This window comes from Rattus norvegicus, chromosome 10 (genome assembly GCF_021556685.1).
Source record: "Rattus norvegicus strain SHRSP/BbbUtx chromosome 10, alternate assembly SHRSP_T2T, whole genome shotgun sequence".
In the NCBI taxonomy this organism is placed as follows: domain Eukaryota; kingdom Metazoa; phylum Chordata; class Mammalia; order Rodentia; family Muridae; genus Rattus; species Rattus norvegicus.
Genome location: NC_141543.1, coordinates 67479004 through 67483517, shown reverse-complemented (window position 1 = coordinate 67483517; position 4514 = coordinate 67479004).

Here is a 4514-nt window from a genome sequence, read left to right as displayed (position 1 = left end):
GCATTGCAAGAGTTCCAGCTTCCCCCTGACCAGATCCAAAGTTCCTACAGGCTTATTCTTAGGTTTCTGGAATTTGGTTGTCACAGGCAAATGCTGTCAGAGACACGCTCAGACCACCAAACCTGGCTGAAAATTAGTGTGACCGCTGTCATATGAAATGGCTTAGAGAAGACTGGTGATTTGGGCAGCAAGAGTTTACTAAGACACAAGTAGACCAGAGAGAGAGTCTTGAAATGCACTGTAGGAAGGTGATGTGTAAGTTCCAAGAGGGAAATCACTTCACTGAGAGAGGGCAGAGCCACTGAAAAGGGATATAAGCACTTTCATGGCAGTTTCCCCCCATTCTTATTATCCAAGGAGTCCTGTGCACCCTGGTATCAGCCTTCTAACTGTCTTGTTGAGAGAATTTCACAGTGCACTCTATTCTTCTTGAGACTGGCCATTTGTGCGAGATGCCATGGGTCCTTGGGAGGGGATGGTGGTGCCAGGTTCTAGATGTCCATGTAAGAAATCATGACTCGGGGGGAGGGGGATGTTTGCCCGGAAACCGGGAAAGGGAATAACACTCGAAATGTATATAAGAAATACTCAAGTTAATAAAAAAAAAAAAAAAAAAGAAATCATGACTCAGTTTCCAGATGGCCGTGGCCTGATTGTTATTGCTCTCCTGTTTGCCGTTGGTCCCTATGGCTCTAATGATGTGCCCGTCTGTCTGTTCATCCTAGTGTGGCCAGTAACATCACCCGTGACAATTCATCTTACTTACAATGCTCTTTAAAAGATGGCTGTCACACAAACCCAAGGCAGAGCCTGCAGAGCGGTGTGACACTCATATACTGAGCTGTATAGGGAAGCACATTAAAAGGACTGGTTCTGGAAGAGATCTCAGGCTTATAGCCTCCCTGCTCCCCAGCCTGTAAAAATGTCTCCTATTAGGAGAAAGGAAGCAAACACATGAACAAGTACACAGAGAAAGACCCTCTTCAAAACTGAGTGGCTGCTCAGGAAACCAATCACGGCCTCTCCTTCGAGGAGGGTGCACTTGTTTTGTTTTGTTTTCGAAGTCTTTTAAGGTTCTTCCTCCCCTAATTTAAGGTCGATCAGTTTGGAGAAAGTCAAGGTGGTGGCTGACTGGGCACAGTTGTTATATACATGTGTCCTCCTCTGGTCTTGAACTTATTGGACCAGTCCTTCAGAAAGGGGCCTTATTCATGGGAGGAAAAGAAAGACCTCCATAAAGACGTCAACTTCTAAGATGGTGGGCTTCTTTTCCACCCTCCTTCACTGAGACAAAAGCAGCTTAAAACAACAGCCTAGTAGGCTTTTCCTCCCATGCCTTGATTCTCCTGGAGTGCTGTAGACCCGGCTGGTCTTGAACTCTCAGAGATCCACTTGTCTATGCCTCCCACGTGCTGGAATTAAAGATGTGTGCCACTACAGCCCAGCTTCTATAGAGGCTTTTTAAGGCCTAGAGAGAGCCCCTGTTACTCAAACTACTTTTATTTCTGAAAAGAAAGGAAAAGAAAAGAAAAGAGAAGAAAAGAAAAGAAAAACCTGGAGTGGTGGCACACTCCTTTAATCCCAGCACTCTGGAAGCAGAATCTGGTAGATTTCTGTGAGTTCAAGCCATTCTGGTCTACAACGTGAGTTCTAGGACAGCCAGCAGGACTATGTAGTGAGACCCTGCCTCAAAAACAAAACAAAACAACCCACAAGTTTTGGCTTTATTTTATGTTTATGTAGGGAAATTTTGTTCATGTTTGGTGGCCATGGAAGTCAGAAGAGAGTGTTGGATCCTTCGAAACTGGAATTAAAGAGTTATGAGCTGCTGCTGTGGGTGCTGGGAATCAAACCATGGTCCTTTGGAAGAGCAGCCAGCACTCTTAAGCACAGAGCCATCTCTCTGGTCCCCAAACTACTTTTCCATCGACCTACCTCCTCCCTCTAACTGTGTATCCCTGAGTACTGTCTCATCTCAGGAAGATGAACAAACCCTCTCAGGGCTATGAGGTGGGTTAAGACCATGCTGGTGTCCAGTATAAAGACAGTGTTAGCCTCACCTTTGACTGAGGGTCCACAGTGAGAAGAACTGTCACCAGGGTGGTGTCACCACAACGCTGGGATGGACAGGCACTTACATGGGCGCCATCATTGGAGCTACAAACAGCAAACATAAAAACTGTAACAACCAGGCCATGGCCTTCTGGAAACTGAGTCATGATGTCTTACACAGACATCTAGCACCTGACCCACAAGGAGCCATGGCATCTCACACAAATGCCAGTCTCAAGAAGAACAGAGATCACGGTGAAACTCCCCTCTCAACAAGACAGTAAGAAGGCTGCCTGTCCCCTCAGATATCAGGGAAAGCTCCTGATGGGCCCACTCTCCTGATGGCTTCCCTGACCTCATGAGACAGGTCTCTAAACTGCCACCCTACACCTATCCAGGCAGCATCCCAACTCCACCACAAACCCATCCCTTCCTACCTACAGTTTTTCTTTAGATAAAGATCACATGATCCAGGAGCCTGTCCTTTATCCTTTGTGTCTCTAGGGTCCAGTGCAGGGCCTGTCACACGGTGAGTCTTTAGTACGAGTTTGTGATGGGAGAGAGGAGGAAGGGGTTCCCCAAGGAAGCCACACTGCTTTCCCCTTCTAGGCAGACCTTAGAACTTCCTCCTGCTCTGACACGCCCCAACCCCAATCCTCATGACTTATCGCTGTGTGTCTTCCCCTTTCAAGGCCCAACTTCTCTCGTTCATGGTGGCGCATAGGAAGGTGCTTGTTACATTCATGGATGGCAACTAACATGAAACCAGATGGATGTGGTCAGACGGAAGGAGAGCTAACGCCTACCATGGGCTACCCCACCTACCCCATAGGAGGCAGGAACCAAGAAATGGGATAGGACTAGGGGACTTAAAGGCAGGGTGTGTGTGTGTGTGCGTGTGTGTGTGGGGGGGTGTAGGGTGAGGATTGAGCCCAAGGCATCACATGTGCTAGGCAAATGCTCTACCACTACACTGAAACCCTCGGTCTTACTTTTTGAGCTGGGGAATCTCACTAAATCGTTTAAGGTAATGGCCTTGAACTTGCTCAACAACCAAGGCTGCTCTTGAACTTTCAACCCTCCCACCTCAGCTTCCCAGGTATCTAGGATTACAGGACTGTGCTGACTAGACCTACCTTTGGGACACTGTTTGTTAATTCTCCCACACATGTGTATAGAGCAGGTAGACCAGGCCCTTATTTTTTGTGCAGCAGGAGGGAGGGAGCAGGGCCCAGGAACAGGTGTGGGTGGGTAGGTACTCCTCCTAAGACATGGGGAGAGGGACTGGACTAAGCCTCTGAGCTCGTGGGTCCTGCCCCATGTGCACTCTGGCTGCAGGTCTCAGGCGATGGGTAGATCTGAGTTGGCTGTGAAGGTGGTGTACTTGTCTTGACGTGGGTTATTTCCTTGAATGCTCACACGTCCGATTAGATGAGGTCAGAGAGCTTCCCTGGGGGCCTAAACTAGTAAGTAGCCAGCTGAGATTTGATCCCAGTACCATGACCTGAGTCACTTTGTTCTGCTGCCCCTTGAGTCCTGGGACCTTTCCCCTCCCCCAATCTTCCCGTTTCCATGCCTATCGGCTGCCTAGCCTGGTGACTCTGGCACTGTTCCCCCGGCCCCCCGACTTGTGGCTCACAGCAGCTAGAAAGCAGCTCTCCTCCCCACTCAAACCATCCATGTCTGCCTTCCTTATGCTGGGTTTTTCCTTCTGGGCCAGCAAAGTGTGTGGCAAAACCCTGGGGATGGAGTCATGTCGACAAAATGTATTTAGTATCTTCTGTGTGCCAAGTATGGCGTGACTTTAGATAAGACCCAGAACCTTTCTGAGCCTCAGTTTACCAATCTGTGTACACTAACTGCCCCACAGGGCTGCCATGTGGATCTGCCTGGAACCACAAAGAGAGTTTCTTGCCTTCTTTTCTCTAGCTCAAGATCTTGGTCCATGAGCAGAAAGGACAGAGGGGTCTTGGGAGATGGCTCAATTGGTAAAGTGCTTGCCAGCACAGTAAAAATTCAGATGTGGTAACACACACTTGCAATCTCAGTGCTGAGAGGTGGAAATAGATAATTCCAGGCCTGGTAGGCTAGCTAGCCTAGCCTAACGAGCCCAGGTCCCAGTGAGGGACTCTGCTTCAACACACAAAATAGTGATGCTGAGGAACAACACTTGAGGTTGGCCTCTGGCCTCCACAAGCATGCTCACATATTTGTATGCATACACACACACACACACACACACACACACACACACACACACACACATGAGAACATGAGACCAGCTCACTTTGTAGTATGTAAAACCAAGGCCCAGAGAGGATGATGACTGCCTACAGAAATGCCTTGAGTTGTCTATGGAGCCCCTATGACCTCAGGCTCCTTAGGCCTGCAGCCAGATCCAGGGATTGGCAGGTTGAGTAGACACCCCCTGCTTGGGTGTTTGGAAACGCTCACCTCAGGAG